The sequence below is a fragment of the Erythrolamprus reginae genome, chromosome 1, assembly GCF_031021105.1.
Source record: "Erythrolamprus reginae isolate rEryReg1 chromosome 1, rEryReg1.hap1, whole genome shotgun sequence".
Lineage (NCBI taxonomy): Eukaryota > Metazoa > Chordata > Lepidosauria > Squamata > Dipsadidae > Erythrolamprus > Erythrolamprus reginae.
Window position 1 is genome coordinate 357,641,898 of NC_091950.1, and position 13,067 is coordinate 357,654,964.

Consider the following 13,067-nt stretch of genomic DNA (forward strand, 5'->3'; position numbering starts at 1 on the left):
AACAGCGCGGGGGGTGGGCAGCACGCGCGCGCGCGGAGGAAACCCCAGGGCCGCTTCTCAGCTGAGAAGCGGCCCCAGCAACAGCGCGGGGGGCAAACCCCAGGGCCGCTTCTCAGCTGAGAAGCGGCCCCAGCAACAGCGCGGGGGGCGGGCAGCACGCGCGCGCGCGGAGGAAACCCCAGGGCCGCTTCTCAGCTGAGAAGCGGCCCCAGCAACAGCGCGGGGGGCAAACCCCAGGGCCGCTTCTCAGCTGAGAAGCAGCCCCAGCAACAGCGCGGGGGGCGGGCAGCACGCGCGCGCGCGGAGGAAACCCCAGGGCCGCTTCTCAGCTGAGAAGCAGCCCCAGCAACAGCGCGGGGGGCGGGCAGCACGCGCGCGCGCGGGGGAAACCCCAGGGCCGCTTCTCAGCTGAGAAGCGGCCCCAGCAACAGCGCGGGGGGCGGGCAGCACGCGCGCGCGCGGGGGGAAACCCCAGGGCCGCTTCTCAGCTGAGAAGCGGCCCCAGCAACAGCGCGGGGGGCGGGCAGCACGCGCGCGCGCGCGGAGGAAACCCCAGGGCCGCTTCTCAGCTGAGAAGCGGCCCCAGCAACAGCGCGGGGGGCAAACCCCAGGGCCGCTTCTCAGCTGAGAAGCGGCCCCAGCAACAGCGCGGGGGGCGGGCAGCACGCGCGCGCGGGGGGGGAAACCCCAGGGCCGCTTCTCAGCTGAGAAGCGGCCCCAGCAACAGCGCGGGGGGCGGGCAGCACGCGCGCGCGCGGAGGAAACCCCAGGGCCGCTTCTCAGCTGAGAAGCAGCCCCAGCAACAGCGCGGGGGGCGGGCAGCACGCGCGCGCGCGGAGGAAACCCCAGGGCCGCTTCTCAGCTGAGAAGCAGCCCCAGCAACAGCGCGGGGGGGCGGGCAGCACGCGCGCGCGCGGGGGGAAACCCCAGGGCCGCTTCTCAGCTGAGAAGCGGCCCCAGCAACAGCGCGGGGGGCGGGCAGCACGCGCGCGCGGGGGGGGAAACCCCAGGGCCGCTTCTCAGCTGAGAAGCAGCCCCAGCAACAGCGCGGGGGGCGGGCAGCACGCGCGCGCGCGCGGGGGAAACCCCAGGGCCGCTTCTCAGCTGAGAAGCGGCCCCAGCAACAGCGCGGGGGGCGGGCAGCACGCGCGCGCGGGGGGGAAACCCCAGGGCCGCTTCTCAGCTGAGAAGCGGCCCCAGCAACAGCGCGGGGGGCGGGCAGCACGCGCGCGCGCGGAGGAAACCCCAGGGCCGCTTCTCAGCTGAGAAGCAGCCCCAGCAACAGCGCGGGGGGGCGGGCAGCACACGCGCGCGCGGAGGAAACCCCAGGGCCGCTTCTCAGCTGAGAAGCAGCCCCAGCAACAGCGCGGGGGGCGGGCAGCACGCGCGCGCGTGGGGGAAACCCCAGGGCCGCTTCTCAGCTGAGAAGCGGCCCCAGCAACAGCGCGGGGGGCGGGCAGCACGCGCGCGCGCGGAGGAAACCCCAGGGCCGCTTCTCAGCTGAGAAGCAGCCCCAGCAACAGCGCGGGGGGCGGGCAGCACGCGCGCGCGTGGGGGAAACCCCAGGGCCGCTTCTCAGCTGAGAAGCGGCCCCAGCAACAGCGCAGGGGGCGGGCGGCACGCGCGCGGACAAGCAGCAGCAGCGAGGCGGCGGGGAAACCCAATCTTCGGCTCCTCGCTGCTGCTGTGGAAATAAAAACACCATCTGCGCATGCGCAGATGGTGTTTTTACTTCCGCACCGCTACTTCGCGACAAATCGATCATCGCGAGGGGTCCTGGAACGGAACCCTCGCGATGATCGAGGGATCACTGTATATCCCAAAAGAAGGTTTGGTGGGTTTTTTGCTGAAGCTTGATTACAGATAAAGCAATTCCATATTCAGTATTCATTTTATATTTTACCACTGTCTCCTCAAACATCGGTTATTTTAATGAATATGTATCTGGGAAAATTACCTTCCTCTACCAAACAATAAGCCCTGGGAGTAATGTGTTAGGTTTGTCTAAAGGCAATACTTTGAGATGACATACAACAGTATATACTGAATCCAAACACATCAACAGAAGTCATCTAGATGTTATGCGGATGTTAGTTCCTACACTTAGAAAGAAAAGATTTTACTTTCTGCTGTATTCCAGGTTAAATACATAAATCAACATTTGCAGAAAACAAAGCAAAACAGAAGCTAGAGAACAAGACAAACTGAATTTAAGCATTTCCTGAACTAATTCAGCATCCTACTTAATCTGATTTAAACACAATTAACTGGCAGAAAGTACAAAACTTGTTATTGTTTTTCTAAACAGCTAAGGAGATACATAGTCAACTTTAGGGACAATCAGCATCTTTTTAAAATCTAATAGAAAAATACATTAATATAGTTTATTCTTCAAGGATGTTGATATGTCATAAAGCAAAATGCTACATCTACTTCTCTCCTTTCGTATCTTTTGTCAAAGCTATGAATTCAATCCCTGAGCACATTTTGCTACCTTCCTAATTTAGGCAGCATGTATGCCACATACCTGTTTGAGTTAACTTGGAAGATAAACTGTGACCACAGCTGCAGTTCCTTCTAGGGAATCAGTAACAGAAAAGGTGCTTCATCATCAGTGGCAAGATATATCACAATATTTTGTTTCTTTTCCAAGCTGTAAATGTCTGCATGCAAATGCTGGTGTAAATAATTCAGAACTTTGGGCGCAAACATTCTAAATATGCCTGTGACATTCAATTTTAATCATCCATTTACTTTTCCCAGGAAGATTGGAATTTTTGAACTTGGGGAGACATGAGGGGAAAGACTGGAACAAGCTGTAAAATAATCCAGATGAGACAGGGCAAAGAAAAAAGGCAAAGAAATTGCTTCTCTGGCTAGAGAGTTACATCTAGATAAAGAACTCCTCCAGAAAAATCAAATTCAGTTTATGAATTCACCTAAAATTTACAAATGGAGAAAAATTTCAAATGATAGGAATGCCCAGACTAGACACTGAAATAGATGGAATGGTGAGAATTTGGGCTGCCAATTAGTCTTAAAATAATATTTAAAATTATAAATTAGAATTTTTGTATCTTTACTACAAAACATTTATTGGATTATTAATCATTGCTTCAATTGTCCTTTTTAAATAGCTTTAGTACTATGAATTTTATTTAAAATGTTCATTTTAACAATCACAACTGATCTTTCATGCAAATGGCTGCTCTGCTTACCACAGCTAAGTTAGGAAAGCAAAATTAACAGGAGATAAGTAGCCAAATGTAAAAGCAAGAATTGGGGGACTTCTGAAGAACTAGTAAACTTCTGTATATCTCTCAAGAACTACCTAACCTTTTTCTAACTTTATAATCAGCTCCCAAATAATTTCTCTGTACAGTGATCCCCCGTTTATTGCGTCCCCAACCATTGCGAACAGGGTACTTCGCTATTTTTCAACCCGGAAGTCAAAATACCATCTACGCATGCGTGCCCGTGGGCACGCATGCGTAGATGGCAACCGGGAGATCAGCTGCTGGGCGGCTTCCCTGAGTCTTCCCCCTCTTGCTGGCGTCAGCGAGGAGTTTCCCCACCGCCCACGCAAACTCCTCGCTGCCGCCCGCCCTTCGCCCGCCCACGCCGTTCATTCTCGGCGCTTTCGAGCTGAGTCCGGGAGCGAATTCGCTCCCGGACTCAGCTCGAAAGCGCCGAGAACGAACGGCAAGGAACGGCTTTTCCACGCCGTTCATTCTCGCCGCTTTCGAGCTGAATCCGGGAGCAAATTCGCTCCCGGATTCAGCTCGAAAGCGGCGAGAATGAACGGCGTGGAAAAGCCGTTCCTTGCCGTTCGTTCTCGGCGCTTTCGAGCTGAATCCGGGAGCGAATTCGCTCCCGGATTCAGCTCGAAAGCGGCGAGAATGAACGGCGTGGAAAAGCCGTTCCTTGCCGTTCGTTCTCGGCGCTTTCGAGCTGAATCCGGGAGCGAATTCGCTCCCGGATTCAGCTCGAAAGCGGCGAGAATGAACGGCGTGGAAAAGCCGTTCCTTGCCGTTCGTTCTCGGCGCTTTCGAGCTGAATCCGGGAGCGAATTCGCTCCCGGATTCAGCTCGAAAGCGGCGAGAATGAATGGCGTGGAAAAGCCGTTCCTTGCCGTTCGTTCTCGGCGCTTTCGAGCTGAATCCGGGAGCGAATTCGCTCCCGGATTCAGCTCGAAAGCGCCGAGAATGAACGGCGTGGAAAAGCCGTTCCTTGCCGTTCGTTCTCGGCGCTTTTGAGCTGAGTCCGGGAGCGAATTCGCTCCCGGACTCAGCTCGAAAGTGCCGAGAGCCAGCGCCCCCCGGACCACCGCCTGTCTCCTGCTGCCCGGTTTAGCCAGGACACGAGCGGCGAAATGACTTGGAGGAATGTGAAGCTGAAACCGTCCGGTTTCAGCTTCCCATTCCTCCAAGTCATTTCGCACCCCGCTTTTCCTGGCTAAACCGGGCGACAGGCGGTGGGCTGGGAGCCGCAGGCGAAAGGAGCTCGGGCATTGTTCTCCGGACCCCGCCCGCAGCCTGGAGAGGGAAAGGGCCGCGGGCGGGGTCCGGAGAACAATGCCCGAGCTCCTTTCGCCTGCGGCTCCCAGCCCACCGCCTGTCGCCCTAAAGCGGGGTGCGAAATGACTTGGAGGAATGGGAAGCTGAAACCGGACGGTTTCAGCTTCACATTCCTCCAAGTCATTTCGCCGCTCGTGTCCTGGCTAAACCGGGCGACAGGCGGTGGGCTGCGAGCCGCAGGCGAAAGGAGCTCGGGCATTGTTCTCCGGACCCCGCCCGCAGCCTGGAGAGGGAAAGGGCCGCGGGCGGGGTCCGGAGAACAATGCCCGAGCTCCTTTCGCCTGCGGCTCCCAGCCCACCGCCTGTCGCCCTAAAGCGGGGTGCGAAATGACTTGGAGAAATGGGAAGCTGAAACCGGACGGTTTCAGCTTCACATTCCTCCAAGTCATTTCGCCGCTCGTGTCCTGGCTAAACCGGGCAGCAGGAGACAGGCTTTGAGTTTTTGGCTGCGGGGGGAGAAGTAGGACTTTCCTAACTCCCTTGCCCCGCAGCCAAAACTCAAAGCCTGTCTCCTGCTGCCCGGTTTAGCCAGGACACGAGCGGCGAAGTGACTTGGAGGAATGGGAAGTCCAAATCGGCCGGTTTCAGCTTCCCATTCCTCCAAGTCATTTCGCACCCCGCTTTAGGAGTCAGCGGAGAACGGCGCAACTGTTTTAAAACGATCGGAGCTTTCCAATGAGTCCCGAAGACAAACGTGTCTTCGGGACTCATTGGAAAGCCGTGCGGGTGTTTTAAAAGGTCCCCGCCGACATGGGGGGCTCGCTAGCACCCCCCCAAACCTGGGTTGGGGGTTCGGGGGGTGCTAGCGAGCCCCCCATGCCGCCCCCAATCTTCGGCTCCTCGCTAGCGCTGCGGAAGTTAAAAACATCATCTGCACATGCGCAGATGGTGTTTTTACTTCCGCAGCGCTACTTCGCGAAAACCCGCTCGTTGCGGGGGGTCCTGGAACGGAACCCTCGCAACGAGCGGGGGATCACTGTATTTCAGTGGCAGAAGCAAGGGCCTCTCCTAGAGTTAAGGAAGATTCATAATTTAACCAGCTAAAGGTTTAAGCAAAATAAATTGCACTTTAACTTTTGTTATAACCATTCTCTCAAATATATTGTTGTGTCACAGGAAAACTAATAGGTAACTGAAAATGGAGGTATGTTGTACACAATTTGGACTGGAATGGTCTTAACACCAATTTCACATGAATTAGTGGCATGAATATGTCTCCTGTGATTTAATTATCATAGTCCCTTTACTCATTTTTATATTCAAGTGCCAAACTGGGATATATTTTTTTTTCTGTTAGAATTGCATGAAGAAGCAGGCAGGTTAAATTGGATTCTTAGAGCCCACTAAAAAAACTGCATCTAAACATCCTTTTTTCTCTCTCTCTCTTTTTTCTCTCTCTCTCTCTCTTCTCAACTACTTTGAAACTTAGTATTTGAGGGAAAGCTTTTCCATAAATATATCTACCCCAAATATGAGGAAATGCCAAGGGGACTCTTCACTCCCTGTACTGGAAGCTGTTACATTATGTGAGACGTGACAGAAAGCCTTCTCAGCTATGGCACACAGATTACAGAATGTCCTTACATTACAGGCAAGGGTGGCATTAACTTTGGTTGTTTCAGGATGACAAGTTGCTGGATGTCAGTGTAAGTAGTCTGGTCTGTATTTTGGTTTACCTAAAATCATTAATATTATGCTTTGTTTCTGAAGCATCCTACCCTTGGACACACTGATATTGGGAAAGCTATGGAGATTTAAATAAATAATGATCTCTTCAAGGTTTTGCAAATAAAGTTAACAAACATATGGATTTTTATCAGTATAAACATTGTATTAGCTACAGTTAATCGCTGGTAAAAAAAATGACATGAAAGTGCTTATATATTGCTATTAGCTATTTGCTGCAGCTAGTCAAAGCATAAACAGATTTACAGAGCAAGTTTATTAGTCAGCAAAACTCAGGAAAGAGAACAGGAAATTATTTTTAAAAACACTTTCATATTTTGCAATTTTTATTCTTTAAGATTCTTAAAAAGGCTAAAAAAATGAAGATTCCACCTCTTTATACTGCCATGATATAAAAATATATTCCATCACTACCTGCATGTATACAACTGTTCCTGGAAAGGAGAAGTCCTCCCTCCCACAAATACCAGTAGTTTTGTTTTTAAGAGCTTTCCAAGGTCATGTTTTTTCTTAATTCATGTATAATATCAGTGTTAAGATAAAGTTTGGCAGATATGATTTATTTTAGTTTTCAAAGTCACAAGGATCATTGCTCTCAATGCTGGTGACTCAAATGAAGATAGTCCATGATTGTACTGATTAAGTCTTCATTACATTCATCCTTTGCTAATTTGTAAATAAATACAAATTGCAGCATTAAAGCCATGTATGTCAACAAGGCCATTAGTATATCTTTTTCTTGACACAAAACTTTTTGATTCCCATATATATTTTTTAATTATTTTGCTGTATTAAGAGTTCTATCAGTATTCCATCTTCAATGGCAGCTAGCCAATAACTTGTTGGGGGAAATAACAATACAAAATAAACATTTGTCCCAACAAGTAATATTTAGATATAAGTCAATGATGAAGATAAGGGTTGTTATTTGGCTAATGGATGAGCTAATCTATCTAAGTTAGAAACAACAAAAGTTTGAATGCTTGAATTTGACTTTTTAAGGTCAACTTTTAAGTGTTCAACAAGACTAACAATTTTTTTAAGTTTTAATGAAAGCTAAAAACTTACAGTTACTTGTAACACTATGTGTAATTTTATATTTAAGATTAAGGATGCCATATACTGTATTTCTGAAAGTTGGTACCTATGTCAGGGAGGTGTCTCTCCCAGAGGTGGGCTGCTGCCGGAACAAACTTTTTACTAAGTCTGCACTTCTATTTCTACTAGTTTTTTCTCATTATTCCTATCATCCTTTTCCTCCCACTTAGAACTGTAGGACTGTAACTTGTTGCTTGTATCCTAAGATTTTTATTAATATTGTTTCTTCATTGACCCCTATGACAATCATTAGGTATTGTACCACATGATTCTTGACAAATCTATATTTTCTTTTGTGTACACTGAGAGCATCTGCACCAAGACAAATTCCTTGGGTGTCCAATCACACTTGGCCAATAAAGAATTCTATTCAATTCTATTCTAATTGTGCACAGCTCTGCAGCTCTGGAGCATGAATGCAGGATCGAGCGCAAAAAACCTCGCTGAAACACGCCCACATATGTGTCCCTGTGCGAGATTTCGCTATCAGCACAGGTGCAGAAAGCAAAATTGCACTCAATCCCTCACTCGCACTCCAGAGCTAGAGAGCTGTGCGCAATTAGCCAATCCGGCAGCAGCCCACCTCTGGTCTCTTTCTAGAAAACAATAACCAAGCTCCTTTTTCCATGTGACATTATTTTTTTCCATTAATATATTAAATCAAAAACTAACATACTGTACTAGAAAAAAAGTAAAACCTTCAACATATTTATTTCCAAAAAACACTGTTAGAAAATAAAACTGGTGATGTTCTAGGGCCATGCTTTATTTTGTAAATTATCCACCTTCAAGAGAAAAAGCTAAGCTGGGTGATAACATGTCATATAAGGCTGCAGGGATCCCAAAGAGCATCCTGACCAGCCTGCCTTTCTAGTAAATGAGTGCTTTGTAACCACTTTGAGATATTCATTTTGTGAATGAAACACCTGGGCATATAACATTAGCATACCAATGACCAAGAATATTCACAGCATGCTCTTATAATTCTAAATCTGCCCACTGAACTAATATTTATTTATTTATTAAATTTGTATGCCGCCCCTCTTGCTCCAGAGACTGTTAAGTCAAAGTAAGTGAATAACAGGGTTAGCTACTGAGAAAGATGAGGAGTTGCCTTCATTCCAAATCTCAAATTCCATAAATAAACAGAAATCTTCCAGGAGACTACAAAAAGGCTGCAACCAGGCAGGTCTCTATAGGCTTCCATTTTGGATGTAAGAAGCACTTAGAATTTTTTAGCCTGACCAACAAAGTTACTCAAGCATTTAAATCTATGCTGGAACTTTTAATATTTTATGTTTCTTTGCATAACTGGAGTCCAGGACTGAGTGTTTCCAATAAGCAATTATGGTAGCTCTCATTTAAAATATTTAATTTTATCTTTCACTGCTAAAGTTTTATGAATAAATTCAGTACAGTGATTTAATCCAGGAGTGACCAGCCTGCAATCCTAAAACTCCTCTGTGACCAAAGCAACAACATTTAAGAACAGAATTGCAACAGCTTTTCTGTTAAGAGTTAAATTTATGAGCACTGAATGGAAAGATTAAGAATTTGGAGCACTGATTTCACCCATCATTCAGCAGTTAGGTGTGAACAATTGAGCAATAAGATTGTTATTTTTTTAAGTAAAAATTCCAACCCTCTACAAAATAGAAAACCAATCTCTGCAATGTAGCTTTATTTCACTGGATATTTATGCCCTGCCCACAATTTTTACTTCTATGCCACAATCAAATATTGCCCATTAACCTTAAATGACAAGCTACAACTTATTATCTCTTTTTAAAAGCATTTTGTTTTTACACTAAATTCATGCAAAAATCTAAATGCTATTTCATTTTTTTAGAACTGATTATACTTTTTTGACCGACCAGTAATTTTCTGAGATGTTGCTCTTCATAGTCTCATCAGAAGAACAAGACCAATGAAGTAGACAGAAAAGACAATTATTACAATGGCACAAATAGCACATCTCACATTATTCTAGGCACATCAAGGCAGATTCCACACAAAACCATTTCATGCAAAACGTCTTTAAATAATGTCCACACGATCAGAAGGAGGGGGGGGAGATAAAATCAATTTGCATATCAAAAATAAAATGTGGAAAGATCAACCGAAAAGGGGAAATTACACATACAATACATAGGGGACACATTTTTTCTCTATTTAGATCATTTGCCCTATAGAGTTGGGCTTTTAAAACAAACTTATTTTCAAAAGACATTTTCCCAGTGAATATCCCCCACCAACCTAATTTACTGTTACAACCAACTCAACCTCTTAATCGCTTCCTTTAAAAAAAAAAAACCCTGCCAATTCTGTATAAAGAGTTTACTTATTAGCATGAAATGCAGAAACAGGATTTCCTACCAATCCTTTTTTTTAATGGAAGCAAAATACAGTATACCAACATCGACCATTTTTAAATTAAAATTCAGCAGGGGGAGTGAGCAAGCGATCTTGGGGTACTGAATAAAATAAAAGGCGGGGAGGGAAAATAGAGCTGCAAACACAAATACACACACACACACACACACACACACACACACACACACACACACACACACGAAGGCTTATCAGCCCTCCTCCCCCTTTCTGCTACAGCTTCTCACCGCAGAACCAGCTCTGACTTTTGCCGTCCCGTGGTAATTAACCACAAATAATCCCATTCTTGATTCAAACGTGGAAAGCTTGTCAATCCGATCCTGGGATTTAACGCTGCGCCTTAGGCAACTCTTCACGGGCCAGCGTGCAAACCTTACCTGCCCACCCAGCGCCCTCCAGGCGGATTAATACCAGAACTTTCCCAGCAGGCTCAAGGCGGACGGAACTTACGAACCGGACGCACCTCGAGGGCCGCCAAAAGTCTCGCCCCAGGCTAAGTTCGCTTCTCTCAAGCGACGGTCTCAGCCCTCGGACCCATTTTTATTATTCTCGGAACCCGCACTGCCCTCTTCTCCCGCAGCAGCGTCACAGGAGCTGCAATTCGGGTGTCCTCCCCCCGCCTCAGTCGTCCCACCCCCACCGCCAGGTACGTCTGAAGACCCGCTTTGCGACTGCCGGCACGTGGCACAACGTCTGGGAAGAAAGACGCTCTTTCCCAGCGTGGCCAAAATCTCTCTTTCCCCGCTTATGGCGGGGGGGGGGGGGGGAGATAGAGACACCATTTTCCCCTTGGCCCAGGGGTAGGCAAAGTTGGCTCTTCTATGATGTGTGGACTTCAACTCCCAGAATTCCTGAGCCAATCTTGCTAGTTCAGGAATTCTGGGAGTTGAAGTCCACATGTCATAGAAAAACCAACTTTGCCTACCCCTGCCTTGGTCGAATACATCAGGCCGTTACAGGACCGACGCGCCGTAGAAGGAAACGAGAGGCGGGCAGAGATTAGAGGCCTTCCAACGCCTCCATTATGGGTGCCATTAGCCGCGCCGTGTTATGTCTCCAACGCTTCGCTCACCTCGGCCCGCGCGGCGCCGCTGCCAACTCCGACTGCCCGCTTCTTCCCCCGAGGGCCGCCCTGTGGCACCACGAGGCGCGGCGCTTGTTTACCAACTCGCCCCTGCCCTCTCGGGTTTGAGGCCCGGCCCCCCAGGCTCCGCCCCTTCCCGCTTCCCATTGGCTCCCAGAGATCAGAGCGAGAGCTGAGATGTCAGTCCGGGGGAGAGCGTGCTCGGCGCGTGTTGCACGCGTCGCGTCCAATGAAAAGCAGAGGCGGAAAAAGTTTCGGCCAATAGGAAAGCGGCGATGCCTCCCCCCCCCCTCCCGTCCATGTTGGCGCTTAGAGCTTCTGAGCTTTTCGCGTGGTGACAGGAGGCCCCTGGGTGGAAATGGATGTACACTGGCCTTTGGGGGGGGGGGAGGCGGGGAAAGCAAGCAGGCCTGGTGCATGTGCGGGAGGGCACGTTCAGGCTTCCTCACAAAGGCCGGGGGCTCTACGGTGGGTTGCACTCAGCCCTCCCTTGGGAAGATTAGGCCAATCTGGGATTTTCTCTTTCAAAGGGCGCCTTCCCAGAAGGTGGGCTGCAGACTCCGAGTTACGTGCCTTCCTGCACATACACGACAGCAACTCGGTGGGCAGAAGGGGCGATGCTTGTGTTGCTAGGAGGGAAACAGGGATGCTTAGGATTCTTTCTGATTAACACTTCCTTCTTATTGATTGAATTTAAAAAATGGTTGTTAATCTGGGAAAGTTATGGAGGGCAGCACTGTAATCATAAATTCGTAATTTATACAGTACATTTTTTCAGATCTCTTTGTTCCTTTTGAAATTCAAAAGGATTTTTCTAAAAGTCTAATGACTAATCACTTGAAGCATTATTTATTTATTTATTTATTTATTTATTGTATTTATATGCCGCTCATTCCAAAACTAACTCAGAGTGGCTAACAAGTGACACAAATACCACAATAGTAAAATATGATCAGAATAAACAATAAAATCAGTAATAAAAACAATAATATCCTAAAAGAACTATGCATACACTACAGTCAATCTAGTTCCAGTATATGCATTATATGAAATATTTCATTTCATTCAACAACCCTTTGCTATCACTGGTATATCAACTTAAAAAACCTCACATTTCCCAGCCCTAGCAGCCAATTGTCACTGACCACATTGCATTATTGTGGCTTGTTCCCTTGACCTAGAATTCCCTGTTCTCTTGTAACATGATTATTTACCCACAGCTGAAGAAAAGCCAATATAAATTAAAGTGGATATTTAACATTAGTACTTGAGAAATGCCTGCCTTTGAAACTATATTTACAACAAGAAAATGTGACTTCCTATTGCAACATTTAAGTAAAAATGTACACTAGTTTTTATTGTATGTTGTAACAACATTCCTAGGGAACCTGGGGAACAAAGTAATTTTTTTAAATTTTAGCATATTAGCATGTTGTGATCCAATATATCTGGAGATGACAAGATTGGGGAAGACAGGAATGTGTCCCATGGACTACAGTATATAATTAAGATGCAGTTCTACTTATTTGACACTCCATTTTATTCAAGATATATTTCTGATGATAAGATTGCTGCTGTTGACTGAACTCTTGTACCTGACGGTTAGCCCCATTGAACTCAGTGATTAGTCTAGGTAAAGTTATACAGGATTGTAGCCATCCAATTTATACAGTAATAGTTCAGATTACATTATTTAGAGCTGCAATTGTAGCAGGAAAAAAATGTAGCACTTGAACACTAATGTACAGTACTTAAGATATGAACTTTGGTTTAAGTCATTGTGTTTATTTATTATTAACCAAATTTATAGAGCTGCCCATCCAGTCAATGAAAACTCTAGAGAGTAAACAAAAGATAAAAACACAATAAATGAACTAAATCAGTTAACAGAATTTAGTAGATGTCCTAATTAAAAAAAAAAATCATAGCCACAATAACAGCCGCAGTTAACATCTCAGCCTAGGAGAAAACCGAGGTCAAGGCCTTTCAAAAAGCCTACAGAGTTGGGGCTGAAACTTGGGTTGGAGTTTGTTTCATAAGGCAGACACCATGATAGGAGGGCGTTTGCCCAGGTTCGCCTGGTGCACCAGTTGCAGCCCTATTTGGACAATGAGTCATTGCTCACAGTCACTCATGCCCTCATCACCTCGAGGTTCGATTACTGCAACGCTCTCTACATGGGGCTACCTTTGAAAAGAGTTCGGAAACTTCAGATCGTGCAGAACGCAGCC

At 47.2% G+C, this 13,067-nt stretch overlaps 1 protein-coding gene across 2 annotated transcripts in view; it reads right to left on the minus strand.

The window, feature by feature from the left end:
• COQ8A (coenzyme Q8A) overlaps positions 1-10,992 on the minus strand; it is a 64,817-nt gene extending 53,825 nt beyond the window's left edge. Inside the window, exon 1 of one of the 2 annotated variants that reach the window (XM_070734333.1) lies at positions 10,825-10,992. The gene's annotated coding sequence lies outside the window, so the exon portion shown is untranslated. Of the gene's footprint in view, positions 1-2,527; positions 2,794-10,824 lie in introns of those variants that run through there. The other variant, XM_070734334.1, reaches the window with a different exon arrangement.
• Between the last annotated feature and the right edge of the window lie 2,075 nt (positions 10,993-13,067).